This window comes from Protomyctophum bolini (assembly GCF_963924005.1).
Source record: "Protomyctophum bolini genome assembly, chromosome: 24".
Taxonomy (NCBI): domain Eukaryota; kingdom Metazoa; phylum Chordata; class Actinopteri; order Myctophiformes; family Myctophidae; genus Protomyctophum; species Protomyctophum bolini.
Genome location: NC_137885.1, coordinates 9,523,422 through 9,538,273, shown reverse-complemented (window position 1 = coordinate 9,538,273; position 14,852 = coordinate 9,523,422). Strand labels below are relative to the sequence as shown.

The window sequence follows — 14,852 nt, the reverse complement described above, 5'->3', positions numbered from 1 at the left end:
ACACACGCGTGAGAGAGAGCGAGAGCGAGAGATATATCCTTATGTTGATTCTGTTACATTTATTCTGATTCAATGTTTTTACTGTAGAAATAGAATGTATTTTATATTTTAGATGTTGTGTCGTTTGGTTGACTGCTGATTTGAGTGGAAGGTAAGAAGCTTTTTTGTGATTCGGTGACTATCTCCATGGCAATTTATGACATCATGACGTGTGAAAACCACACCCCCTTGTGCCTCCGCGCCCTTTTTTGTATTTGACGTGGAAGCGGTCACTGTCTGTTTCTGTTTGTTCTTTTAAAAGAGTTTAAATATCTTATTATGAGGAAGAAAGGAGTTGTTGTGAACAACTGAAAATAAGGAATCGTGTTTTTGCTATAGCCTAATATAATTGAAAATCCCTCAATCAACAAGCACACGATAATAATGACCTACAGCTGTAAACAGAATGCAAGTTAAGAACAGGCTTTTACTTCCTCGTATTTGGGCATTTTACCATGACGTTTGACATCTTTGTCCAGAGGAATATAGGTGCAGGCAGCATGGACTTTGCCTACAAACAAAGTAAGTGCCACCATTATAGTTAGCCTGTGTTTGTATTTAGCCTGTGTTTTTTTTGAAAAGCTTTTTAAAACTGACTCTTTGTTATGTTTATGTTGTCATATGATGATGGGTCTGCACTGCAGGGAGGCCTATAATTATGCTGCTGGCCATTTTAGTTCTCTTGTTTTCTGCTTTTCTGCACTTGTTTATTGTAATTTGTGTTGTATATAATTCTACAATGCGTGAACACATCATAAGCTGCCTTTGCAGGCACAGTTGTTGTGTTACTAGGCCTACTGTAGGCTAATATATGAACTTGCTGCACTGTAATTATGCCAAGAAGCCCACATTTAAATGTGGTACCACTGGTAGGCTAACCTATAGGCTGGCAAACCGTTCACTGCATGTTAACGCATGGAATACAGAAACCGTTCTTCTGGGGAACGGGGGTCGGGGGATGATTCTACAGGGTCTGCGGGCCTCTCATCTTAAACAATGCTAGACAATAGACATGGCCTGCTGAGCATATAATACTATAATTGACCGGTTGGATGGAGGATGGAAATGAAGACATAAGAGGCCAATTAAGGGTGTTCTCTGTCACTTTGGCCAAATTGGCCTCCCTCCCTCTTGACTCTACTGGGCCAGTGTTTATTTGGCTCTCAGTGGGAAGGCAAAAAGGGAAACTCGAGGTTCATGACCTAGGCATGACCTGCATTGTGCTGTGTGGAGTGTGTGTGTGTGTATGGCGTGTTGTGTCAGAGGAGGGGGGAGTCGGGGGACAATTGACTATATGTAGACCGCGCCATCTTGCCATTATATTAACTTAATGGCAGGGCGGTAACTAGATGCAATTTCCCATTGACAGCCCATACATCCAAACAGAAAAGTCCTATCTGAGTGTATTAAACAATGTCAAACTCACCAACATTGTAGCTGTACGAAAAGCTTGAATTATCCTGTTTCTATCTGCTGTGCTCGTTTCATAAAAATCCACTGTGTAAGACATGTCATGAGGACACTCTCAGAGTTACAGACCCATAAGGGTCCATTTGGTTCCAAACTATCATTTAGCTGGGGACCCCCTGGAACTCCCTCAAGGACCACTTTGGGAACCACATAATGTGTTGGTAGACAATGAAATGCATATTATATGAAGGCAGGACAAGGAGGCTCAACGGGAAAGATGAATACTTACCATGTACGCTATACCGTGTCGTTATCAGAGGTTGTGTGCATTGTGTTTTGTCACTGACTGTGTCCAGACACGATGCACTTCCATGCACAACAATGATGGTTATCGGTTGTGTGTCTGTTTTGTTTTGCCTCTTTTCAAATAAATGAGCGGCGTGCTGTCAGAGAGGCATCCTTTATTCACGACCACCAGCTGTGGAAAAACAAAACAGAGTGCCCGTACTAGATGATGCAATGAGAAACAAAGAGAGGAGTGTGGAGGCGAATCGTAAACTCTTCTTGCACACTCGAAGAAGATGGGTGTTCACTCAGTGGTTCCTTGCGGAACAGTGGTATTCTTTAGCCTCAGTCTAAATGGTTGCCTCTCAACTCCTTTATGGGCACGCAGAATGGACAGATGAGATTACTGTCCTTTTGAAATTGACCAACCCCCATTCTTCAGCACTAATAATAGAGTATTATTATTAAAAGATTTAGCCTTTTTTGATAGTTAGAGTGAAGACAGACAGAGAGGAAAGAGGGAGAGAGAGAAGGGGAGAGACATGCAGCAAAGGTAGCCATGAACGGGATTCGAACACGCGACACGCTGTCAGGCAAGAGCCTATAATGTGGCATGCGCCCTGGACCACTAGGCCAGCGGGCGCCCCCAACTAATAGAGTATTAAACCATACTGTCAATGTTAACAGAAATAAACAATCCTTAAAGGTTCTGAGCATGCCATACATTCTCAAATACTTTTTTGCAGTAAGATAACATTATCTTTCTAAAATATCTAAACTTCTAAAGGGATGATTCCTTTGCTCTACTTGACCAAAGTGCCTCTCATTAGAGTGCCACAGAATAGGCCTATTGAATATGTTATCTATTGCCTTAAGCTTTCTGGAGACATATAACGCTTTGTCTGTGTCTGTTTCGCGTTTGCAGTCTCATGACTGTCAGATTTAGCTCCAAAAATCTGTGACATCCCTGTAATGCAACTTTAACCACATGAACCCTATATAGCGTCCCTATTCTGGCCGTGTCGTGGCAGGCGATTATGAGTGAAAATAGCAGATCTACAAGCTCAGAGTTTCGCAATGCGACTAAGGGAGAGGGCCAAATGCAGACCACTGTGGGGGACCTTGGCCAATGAAGTCTATTTTAAATGGTTAAGAAGTGCTGTTAAAATAAGTGCTGTTTTCAAAAGAAACATAATGACATCTTGAGTACTGTCCGGCTAAATGTAGATACTCTCTGTATATTTTGTCTAAGATTGTGTCGCTCGTTGAAAAGGCAGGTCGGAGGTCACATGACACGACTAAATGTAAATGGGCTTACTGTGTGTACTGTATGTACTTTACGAGCCACTGTTTGGCAATTAAGCATTCTTCAAAGTGGAAGGGGTGAGTCTCAAGTCTAAGATGAATGTCAAGTGCACTACTTATTTACACATAAATCAATGACATACTGGCCTACATGTCTCACTGACTGTGCATTACAACAATGAAGTTACTCCTATACCTATTATGTGGTTCTCAAACCTTTTTGTGCCCAAGGCACCAAAGGGCCAGAGTGTAGAGTAGGAGAGTAGCGACACGCTTTGATCTCGCCGCAAAGCCCTATGGGCTATAGTTCCAAACATTGGCTGGAACTATCCCATTGAGATAGAATGAGCACTTCCGCATTCCATTGTTACAGTGGGAGTCAACGCTAGTGTCGCCACTCTCTTACTATATTACTCTGCAAAGGGCAAGGCACAGACACCTGTATTCATATCGATTCATGTCACAATATCCAATCCATGCAATATATATATATATATATAGCCTCTATAACACGTGTTATCACTCATATCACTCTTTGTATTTTCATTTACTAATGCCAGAGATGGGAAGATAACATCGGAGAATGGACACACTTGAAACTCAGTGTGGCAATGAGAGCTTCCGAGGACAGAGAGGGATGGAGAGAGCTGGTCAACAGATTGTCTGTGGTGCGGCTGGGATAGGTGAGTAGGTGAGGTGAGAATGCCAAATACATTTGTTTTAATTTTAAATGAACTAGAATGGTGCCCGTGGGGCCTCGACAGCGGTGCCCGTTGGGCACTGGCCTACTTGGAACGATGCAAGTTGGAAATGCATTCCCCACCCAGTTATTACAGTATGTGTCCCTTTTATGCCTCTATATGGAGTTCTTTGTAAGGCACGGGGGTCCGACCTACTTGACACCGGGCACTGCACCCTCTGCTGTTGTGTGGAACGTGTGTGTTGGATTTGGAATACAAGGCATATTCATTGATGCAATGAAATAAAAAAGAATCCTACGATGGGCGATGCCCCATATCTAATCCAAATTATCACATATATATTTTTTTTTAAGTAATTTTCTTTTTTTCCCCCCACACTTGCTTTGGCAATGTACTGAATCACTTAATGTAAATGTTATCCATGCATGCCAAGAATTAAGGTTAAGCACAGTTGAATAGAAATTAATTAAATGAAACGACGGAGACACTGTCTGGCACAGGGGGGGGGGGGGGGGGGAGAGAGAGACTAGCTGAAAAGAAAATGCTGAAACGCATTTTTACTTGTTGTACACTTGAAGTTTATTTTAAATAGTGTGTGTAATGTAAAGTAAACACATCCCCCCTAGCGCACTCCTCTCGCACTACAAGCAGACAGACCCCCCAACTTACAGTCAGGCAGAAGCACTGCCCCCTGTGTGAGATTCCTCACTGCCAGGGTGATTCCTTTGGTAACCCAGGGCTGCCTGTGCTGTGTGCGAGTGCTGCTGTGTAGCCTAGTAGACCAGACAGACTACCTTATGGTGTGTTGTGTGTGTTCTTCTGTTCTGTTGCTGGCTGCCGAGAGAGTGGCGAACTATTTCATGGTTATATTTGTGGATGGAAAACGGTCGCAATCGGAATGACACCTCCTCCACTGTAAAATGGTGAGTTTTCCCTTCCGAACAGTGACAATACACCCCGGCTGTTCGGATTAATCCTGCAGTTGTGTGGCGTTATGTAGTGGCGTGGTGTGCGCTTTGAAGTGTGGCTATTCTGTCTGGGTTCTCGTGTTTTTAAGGCTACCATTATGTAGGTTAACGTGGTGTCTACCTATACATTCGTGTGTGTAGACCCATAAAGTAGACTATATAGCCGGTGACGGTGTGTTTATTTATTTTTCGTAGATTGTCAATTGTCTTGTGGAGGAAACATGTAGGTTTGTAATAAAGTGTGTTGCGACCAGAACACGCCCTTGTTGTACGTGTGTGAGTGTTGTCTACCTGTATGAAAGGCAGCTCTGCCTCTGCTGGAATGCTTTCAACTGGATTTGAATGGACGACTGCACGCATAGCCTGCCCTACACACACACACACACACACACACAGCTACTGTTTCTTATCTTTCGAATGTGGAGTTGAACATTTCTTATTCTCATCATAAATCACAATTCTGTTTCGAGATCAGATCAACCGCAACGTGATTGCATATAGGATAACATATATAATAAGTGTGGTTTGTCCCCCACTCCCCCCCCCCCCCCAATCCCCAATGCGGTGCCACTGCATGGTCGCATTCCAGGAACTATAGGATTGGAATAATGATTATAATTGAAATAGCTCCATTGCAGGGCGGTGTCGCTTGCCGATAGGAGCAAGGCGCTAGCGACTATATACTATAGCGACGCGTAGTGACTGTTCCGTACAGCTGTTCAGTTTTTAGCTTCAGTTTGGAATAAAGGAAAAGTCCAATTCTGTCACACACGGTTGACTGGTTACACTGTAACCAAGCAAGGAAAGAGCGACAAACTGGATACATTGTCGCTTGTCGCGTCGTTGTTTTCGGGAAGGAATCGCAATTCGCAAATAAATACATACCGGTAAATGGAAAAAATAAATAAAATAAACATGCATTATTGCGTGGGTGGGGAAACACCTCAGGCATGCAGCGACCAGCGATCACATAACCCCGAGCCGAGCGCTGTCTAGCCTGTCTTATATTATGTTTGGTCAAATGAAAAGCTGATTAGCTGAAACGAGTAAAGTCAATGGGAACCGGGTACGAGGGCCGAAACCAGGGAGTTTCCTGTGTGAAGTGAGCCCCGTCAGTGTTTGTAGTGCGTGTTGGACACACACACACACACACACACACACACACACACACACACACGTACAGCATGCAGAGTCAGACCAACCAGCTGTGGAGCTGCTACACTGTAAACGCACGCACACCTTACGACGTGCGTCTTGGACCATCACACTCACACACCACTGTAGTAGGATCACTAGGGTGTGTGTGTGCGCGCGTGCAAACGATGGCTACAGTGGTTCTCAAAAAGTGGGGTGCTTGAGGGGGTTCCAGCGGGTCTCACTTGAACCATTTATTTTGAACCCAACATTGGCTAGAATATTCGAAAATAGTGTTGTGAGCAATTTAAAAAAAATCACACCTGTGTGAACTGAGTGGTGCAACTCCCACTCTCCCCCTCCTCTCTCTCTCTCTCTCTCTCTCTCATTAGCAGGCAACAGTGCAGCACGTGCAGCACTATATCTCTCTGTTTCTGGCACAACAGCTCCCCTACTGGTACTAATAGTCATACTGGTGCTCACTAACGTCACATAGACGGACACATAGGTGAACCAACACATAGACATAAAAAACAACTCAGTCAGTGTCTCATCATGTCTCTCGCATGATGAGAGACTAATGTTAACAGTATAATAATAATAATAATAATAATAATAATAATAATAATAATAATGTTAACAGTATATGCCTGCCTGGTCTTCTAGGCTCTAGAAAGTCCGAGATAGCCATACTGTGCTCAGTAGCTTCAGGCAGTACTACTTGTCCACCTGCAGGTGCATGTCGTATACCTCCGTGGTTCTCAACCTTTTCGGGCCGTGAGTGACCGCCCCAAAATAGTCGTATTTGAACTGGGGACCACAGGAGTTGAGGCATCACATTTAGTTTGGTTCCACAGATAAATGGTGTGAAAACAGATGCGAGGGCTTTGTGTGTCTGTGTGCACCAAATTTGAAATGATTTGATTGGCTGAGCATGTGAAGTATGATGATGTATGACGAATACGATAAGGGCGCCCCTCACTTCACGCAAGTGTGATTTTCATAGATGCAGATGGAGATCCATCTGCATCTATGAGAAAAAGAAGGGTAAAAGAAGTGGTTACTCAACAAAAATAAAGTATTCGTATCGGTACTCTGTATCGGCGAGTACAAAAAAATTAAATTAAGTACTTGTATTCTGTCTGAAAAAAAAATGGTATCAGGACTAGTCAGGACAACTCTATGCGAGAGGAGATGCTGTGAGATTAGAAAGCACTAATCATTCATTAGCAGACGGGCAGCATCCTCAAGAGGACTGACGGGAATTACCAGGCACTTATTTCCTTTTTAATGTGACCAAATGACACGGTTAATGGATCCATTTGTGCACTCTCAAAGTTAACGAACGGATAAGTTAACGCCGAGGATAGGAGGATTACCAGAAGAAGTACAATGACACCAGTAAACTCTTCTGAATCTGTGGTGTCACGGTGTTGTCATTATCGGTGACACACCGTCACTCACATTTTGATGGGACTCACTCCGTCAGCTCACATTTGCTCTGGGCATGTTTTCATCAAGCCAGTGCCTGTTCCCTAAAAACCCAAATACTGCTGGCGGTGGGCGGTCCAATTAGACACTTATTTATTTAAATAAGTTTAATTGCCACCTAGATTAGTTGGATGCCGAACAGCAGGAGGTGAATTACAGTGTTCTACCTCAGTGGCTCTCAAAGTGGGGTCCAGGGACCCTCAGGGGTCCTTTTTAGTTTAGGGGGACCCTTACAGCTCTGTAACTCTATGAGAGTGTACAAATGGAAGTTATGGCTGTCCTTGAAATGAAAAAGTTTGACAAACTGTGTTACTACCTGATATACAATCGAATTTCAACAGTATAGGCTCACTAGAGGCTGGAGAGTGAATTTAATTAGAACCAATATTTTGGAGCAGATTGTTGCCAGGTCCATTTTAAAGTCCGCATTAATGACTTGGAAGTAACTGATGTATGAACTTATGAAGCTTCAAGCAAGTTGGTCTGCATCACCATCAGATGGCTCGAACAGTGGTTTATTGTGCTTACATATGGCAGTCTGGAACCACACTACTGCTAGCTTTATGTTTGTCATCATCATACAATTTACAATTTAGGCATTTAGCAGACGCTCTTAATCCAGAGCGATTTACAATAAGCAAAAACAAAAAGCCTGGCAATACATCACAATGATCACATACGGTACATAAAAAGTAGTTTTTTTTTATGCATGAAACATGCGTAAGCTAAGAGCGTAACCGTGGAATATCTATTTTTAAACTGAGTACAATTGAGGGGCATGTAGCCGAATACAGAACACAAATCAACATTACGCAAATCAACAATTCACAACAGCAATCTTAAATATTTGAATCAACTATAGTGTAGATTATTGTCCTAACACAAACATTAAATGCCCGTGACAATGAATGGAGCATTTATTAGGCAATTTAGGCTCTGATTATAGAAATGGAAAGAAAGGGGGGGGGGGGCACCCCTCACCCCTCACCCCATAGAAAGTGTGTGTGTGTGTGTGTGTGGGTGCGGGTGTGTTTTAGTTTTCGTGAGAAGAGCGAGAGAATGGAGGTAGAGTGGTTACATACATTATGTAATAATTCAGCTATTTAAAAATAGCAGATCTACAAGCTCATAGCGCGCTACAAGGTTGTAGTTCTGCTATTTTTGAGAAATCGTTAAAATGTGCCTCAAATCTTTCCGAAAATTGTCATGATTTAAAAAACCTTTTAAACTTTTAAACTTAAAAAAAAAGAAAATACAAAAAACGCAGGATAGAAACGGCTCAGTCAAATAATCCAACAAAGAGATCATACCATATATAGAGATATCGCATGTTTGCATTGTAACGTTTTGCATTCTTCTTATTTATTGGTCCCCCTCATAATGATGTCTGTGCTTTTGTGTCGTCTGATTATGTGATGTGAATGTGTCTTTTTGTATATGTCTGTTTTTAGTGCACTGAAACAAATTCCAATCAACTCTGTTGACATGGCAATAAAGTCTTGAATCTTGTGTACATACAGCTGGACTGGATGTCCATTCGACCCACTTTAAATCAGTGATCATTAACTGGAAGTTGATGACAGCCACGCAGTGGTGGTTCTTCCTGTCCCTGAATGATGCAGCTCCTTTGTTCATCTCCATAACATCTTTTTGGTTTACTTGGATGTGTCTAAAGTAACTAAACGCATGGGTTTTGTGCAGTTGGGTTGTCCCACTTCTCTCATTGTGTTCCAGCGAAGTCTTTCTGTTTTTGTCTGACGATAATGCTGATGAACAAACAGTGTGGTCTACTACATGCTGCCTGATGTCAGGTGCACACAGGTGTGCTGTGTGTGCACGTGGAAGTCTGATGTACGTAGCTGATGCACAATGACGTAGCTCTGTTTTTTTGTGGTTCTCCACTTTGCTCCCTCTGACCCGGTCTGTCTGCTTTAAATTATTCTACCATATTTGTTGGATAATTGAATTCACCTATAAATCGTCTTGAGTTTGAATTAGTCCCCGATTAGACGGCTAGAATGACAATCAGCTGTGATCTGGGACCTCACAGCGGACATCGACAACCAATATTATAGTGGGGCAGAAGTTTATTTTCTCAAAGTGAAGTCAAAGCGGTCCCCCAAGAGTCCAAATGGACCCTGCAGGCTTAGTTAGAGGTATGTAACTCTTGAGAGTTATGGCAAATCCTTGAAATTGAAAAAGGTTGAGAACCACTGCTTTATAGTTATACATTCCATTGGGGCAAGGCAGTGGCTCAGGAGGTAGAGCGGAAAGAGAAGGTTCCCGGTTCGATCCCGGGCTCCCCAGACAGTTGGTGTCAAAAGTCTCCTTGAGCAAGACACTGAACCGTAACTGCTTCCCGTAAGAAGGTTGTCATCTTGCATGGTTAATGGTTAATGGTGCATTTATATAGCGCCTTTTCTCCAAGGCGCTTTACAGAGATTGTGCATTACATTCACCCATTCACGCACACATTCATACACCGATGGCGGCGGAAACCATGCAAGGCATCAACCAGCACATCGGGAGCAATTAGGGGTTCAGTGTCTTGCTCAAGGACACTTCGACACTAACTCTGGGGGAGCCCACAGGGTTCGAACTGGCAAACTTGCAAACGGTTTGTCTCCTACACCGTGGGCGTGTGCGTGTGATGCACACGTGATGGCGATTGCCATGATCCCATCACCTACTGTCGTGTGACATCACTGTTGTAGCTATACGGCAAGTGCAATGATGAAGAATTGTAGAGCATGCACAAACACACTGGTAATCAGAATCAGCTTTACGGTCACAACCCATTTTGGGGCGGGAACCCCTTTTGGTGTTAGCATTATGTTATGCTTTAGCTATTGAAAAAAATAGCAGATCTACAAGCTCATAGCGCGCGCTACGAGCTTGTAGGTCTGCTATTTTTGAAAAATCGAAGAACGACTGACATAGAAACAGCTTTTTCAGAAAACTGTCAGGATGCAGAAGACATTTTTAGAATCTGGTCTGATCTTTCTGTGAGAAGAGAGAGAGAGAGAGAGAATGGAGGTAGAGTGAGAGAGCAGGGGAGAAAATACAAAAAACGCAGGATAGAAACGGGTCAGTCAAATAATCATCAAGAGATCATACCGTATATGGAGATATCGCATGTTTGTAGGCCTTGTAGCAGACATGTAGGCTGCATGGCAGAGATGAAATGTTTTTATAAACCCCCCCCCCCTCCCCCCGCACATGCCTGATGCATGTGTACCATAGACTGTAGAAAATATGGACAAAGCGTTCTCCGGGTCTTATATGGACGTAAAATGAAGCCTGTCAGTCCTTGAACTGTAAGTCGCCATCTTTGTAGATCCGCTTGGGCCCAGCTGGCCATTGGCTGGTTTCTATTTTGACTCGAGCGGGGGGTGGCTCCCGATCATAGACTGTAACGGTAGCCATGCCCCTCAGAACATACACAACTTTATGGTCATTTTTTTAATAAATGGGACCATAGTTTTCCAAAAAGAATATTATGACATGAGAAATGAGACTTTAAACTACTACTACTGACTGGAAGAAAGTATTCATGACCATGTTTATTAAAGGACCACTTTTCAACCTTCAATCTTCATATAATAGGTCCTCACTAATAATCATGATAAAATGGCAAAAACATTTTCTACTCAGTCTGTGTCTCATAGGAGGGCTGTGGGCAGTTTAGAAACCGTCTTCCAGTGACATCATCATTAGGCAGATTTTTTTTTTTTAAACAAGATCTTTTTACAAAAATATTTAGATTTTCATTATAGTGAGAACGATGGCTTCCATTTTCGCATTGCAACTTTTCAGGACTAGAAAGCCTGCAGTTTTTATTAGCTTGTATTCCCCATCGATGATGTCACCGGAAGACGGTTTCTGAACTGCCTCACAGCCCTCCTATGAGACACAGACCGAGTAGAAAAAAATTGCGCCATTTCTTTCAAGATTATTAGTGAGGACCTATTATATGAAGATTGGTGAAGTGGTCCTTTAAGGTAATACAGTCTAGGTGAAGTTGGGCCCAAATTCATGGTACTCTATGGAGCTATGGGTTTTTTTAGCGCCACAACAGGCCATTATATGAACTTTCAGGAAGTCCCGATACCTGATGTGTACAAGAGGACAGGCAACATAAGCATCGTTGCTGGAGGACAAACAGAAGATCAGCATTAAGACGATAACAGAGTCAGTCCACACACACTGTGTTGTTTGCTCCCACTGTTTATTGCATCAATGTTTTGGTCCCCAGTGGGTCTTCATCAGCATAAATTAGGAAGTGGCACACTTGGCAGACAGTATACTCATATTGTCGCTGTCGGGTGGAAACCTTGTAGGTCCCTGTTCCCTTCAGGAAATGAAAAAAAAAAGATCCATGGTAACAATGGATTTATTTTTTATTTTTATATATAACTTTATTTATAAGATTTTCAAATTTTGAAGACAAACAACCCCACATATATCCCACCCTCCCCGGTTCCATCACAAAACAAGACAACAACAACAAAAAAAGCAACAATATATGAATATAAAATAAAATAGGTAGTAAAGGATATAAATAATAAATGAATAAAATAAATACTATAAAATCAAATGTGCCTTTTACTAGATTAAGGGGCTACACAGTGAACCAAATGACATGTAGGAAAACACTTGGGACACATCATCAAAAGACAGTGAAAGGGGGAATTCAAGGAAAGGGGACCAAGCCTTTACAAATTTCTGGCGAGATTTTTGTACCTGTTGTATCTGAGCTTCTCCAATGGTATAAAGGATAGAACATCCTTGACCCAACTTGTAAATGTTGGAGGTTTATCAGATTTCCAATTGCGGAGAATAAGTCTCCTCGCTGTGAGTGAAGCAAAAGCTATGAAATTGGCTTGGGGAGAGGTAATTGGTGCATCGTCGTTGGGAACTCCAAATATGGCAGTTATCGGGGTGGGGCGCAATTGGCATAATTTGACAGATGGTTGAGAAAGCATCAAAAATACTATTCCAAAATGGGTTCAAGGAAGCGCATCCCCAGAACATATGTCCAACAGAGGCTGGCTCCAGATGACATCTCGTACAAGTAGAGTCAATGTCAGGATACATTTTAGATAGTTTTTGTACCAATGGATTTAATGTAGTTATTATTTATTTAACGCAAACATATTTTCAATATCGCTCTCAGGGCGTGTTACTGGTCTGTCTGTCTGTCTGTCTGTCTGTCTGTCTCTGTCTGTCTGTCTGTCTGTCTGTCTGTCTGTCTGTCTGTCTGTCTGTCTGTCTGTCTGTCTGTCTGTCTGTCTGTCTGTCTGTCTGTCTGTCTGTCTGTCTGTCTGTCTGTCTGTCTGTCTGTCTGTCTGTCTGTCCGTCCGTCCGTCCGTCTTTTCAGTATTTATCTGTCTGACGTCAGTAGCTTGAAACGACAATGGAAAACAGGCTTTTTGAGGTAAGCCTCTCAACCTCCCAGTTGGGGGGAAAACACACCACATGGGTCGAAATGCTTTTCATCTGGTAGTTTGTGATTTTGACAAAAAAAGAAAAAAACGAAACAAGGAAATGTATCCATCTGCTTCTCACAGGCTCGTTCTATATTAGAACAAACCTGATTAATGTGCCCAGCATCTGTCTGTAATGCCTGTCTGTCTGTCTGTCTGTCTGTCTGTCTGTCTGTCTGTCTGTCTGCCTGTCTGTCTCTCTCACTCCGTCTGGCCTGTCTCTGTGCTTCCATGTGTCGTGCGTGTCTTGGGGTTAAGTGTGTGACACTGTGGAATGCTAATGGAATCCTTGTGGAATTAAATGGCCCTCTCCATGTGCTCCTTGGAAGTCAAGGACCGGTGTCAGACTGTCAGTGTGAGCATGTGGATGACCGGTCCAGGCATAAAGGCTGCAGTGAGCGTCCAACTTTATCCACTTAAAGCCTCAGTTATGCTCCCCACCGCAAAGTTCGGAGGGGGGGAGACGCGAGACGGACTGTGGGGGGGACAGTCGACACCCGACATTATAGCTCGAAGAGAGAAATTATTACTCTTCCCCCAGGACCCCAAACTAGTATGGTGAAAACAGAAAATAGCCGATCTACAAGCTCATAGTCACAACGCGTCACGTCACTATGAGCTTGCAGATCGTCTCTTTTCACTACTTCTACTATTTTTTATTATTCATTCTTTCTTTTTAGAACTCTTTTAATTAATATTTTGAAATAATATCTTTGTAGGGAACTGACAAAAGGTGGCGTTTACTGTACTCGCAAGCAACCCACAGAAATGGGTCACGACGAGTCAGTCTTTGGGAACCCCTGGTTTATGGCGTTCATGTTGCCTCATGTTCGGAACATGCCTGGTGAAGGCGTCCGTCGTAAATCATAGAGCTTACAGTAGCCTCCGCCTATAGATTGCACTCTGACGGTGTGTAAAAGTGCACAGGTGGTGACAGAACTAGACAGTAGGTGTGAGGTCTTCTGGGTCACGTATAGCGAGGAATGCGTGTGCAGGTGACAATGACACAGAGACGGTGTGTGTGTGTGTGTGACGTGTGTGTGTGTGACGTGTGTGTGTGTGTGTGTGTGTGTGTGAGAGACACACACACTCACACTCACACTCACACACACACTCACACACAGAGCTAACCAGTAAGACGCCTGAGGGTGAGAAGCGACTTCGCCCGTGCACGTGTCCGCCTGGGTGACGGCAGACTGCTGGGCGAGCGCTGGTGCTTTGGCATGGAGGGTCAGATCAACATTATGGAATTAATTATGTACTTTAATTCTTGTACCTGTCTTGAGAGTACAGGGTTTGATGAGGTCAGATCAACATAATGGAATGTCAGAACAGGTCAGCTCTAAGGGTGCCACTGGGGGCAGTGTCTTGAGAGTACAGGGTTTGATGAGGGCCCCAGGTATAGGGCCGGGGCCTTAGTTTACGAGACCTGGGGACCAGGGGGCTTTCCCCATGTATGGGGATTTTGAGTGATACACTGACTGTGACTGACGGACACAAATGTACGATTTCATAGTAAATGCGACTTGCCGTCGCAGCAAGACATAACAGTCGAATGGAAATGAAGTCTCTTTTTTTTGTTGTTGCTTCTTGTTCATAATGAAAGACCAAAACATCTTAAACATTCAATTCCACTGTGACCGTGTTTAATCAAGTATAATTTTAATTGGAGTTAACGGGAACAACAGATTGAATCAGAGTCCTTGTGCTGTTTTGTGTACTGTCAGGAGAAATGCGTTACGAAAGTTCAAAAGGAAAAAGGGGAAACATTAAAGCTTACGTCAGGTCAAATTCCGCAGCCTGTAATGTCTAATTCTGACTAATTAGCTTCAAGTTTGAGAGTTTCCCCCGCAGCCGGGAGACTGCTTATTCATTTACTGCTCGCGAGGGTGTGTCGGAGCGCTCGTCCATCAAGTAAATAAAGGTCATGTACGCCATTAAGCATGAACGCTGATGATGAGCTCCTAATAGCTCCTTTGTTCGCAGGGAGGGAGGGCGGGCGGGTCTCGTTTGGATCCCAGCGGCTGCAGGAA

The 14,852-nt window shown here is 43.3% G+C and overlaps 1 protein-coding gene across 3 annotated transcripts in view; it reads left to right on the top strand.

Moving 5' to 3' along the window:
- The first annotated feature begins 469 nt into the window (after positions 1 to 469).
- Positions 470 to 14,852, top strand: part of LOC308311668 (vang-like protein 1) — a 106,364-nt gene continuing 91,981 nt past the window's right edge. For 2 of the 3 annotated variants that reach the window (XM_080758456.1, XM_080758454.1), the window contains exon 1: positions 4,461 to 4,663. The gene's annotated coding sequence lies outside the window, so the exon portion shown is untranslated. Of the gene's footprint in view, positions 562 to 3,599; positions 3,723 to 4,460; positions 4,664 to 14,852 lie in introns of those variants that run through there. The other variant, XM_080758455.1, reaches the window with a different exon arrangement.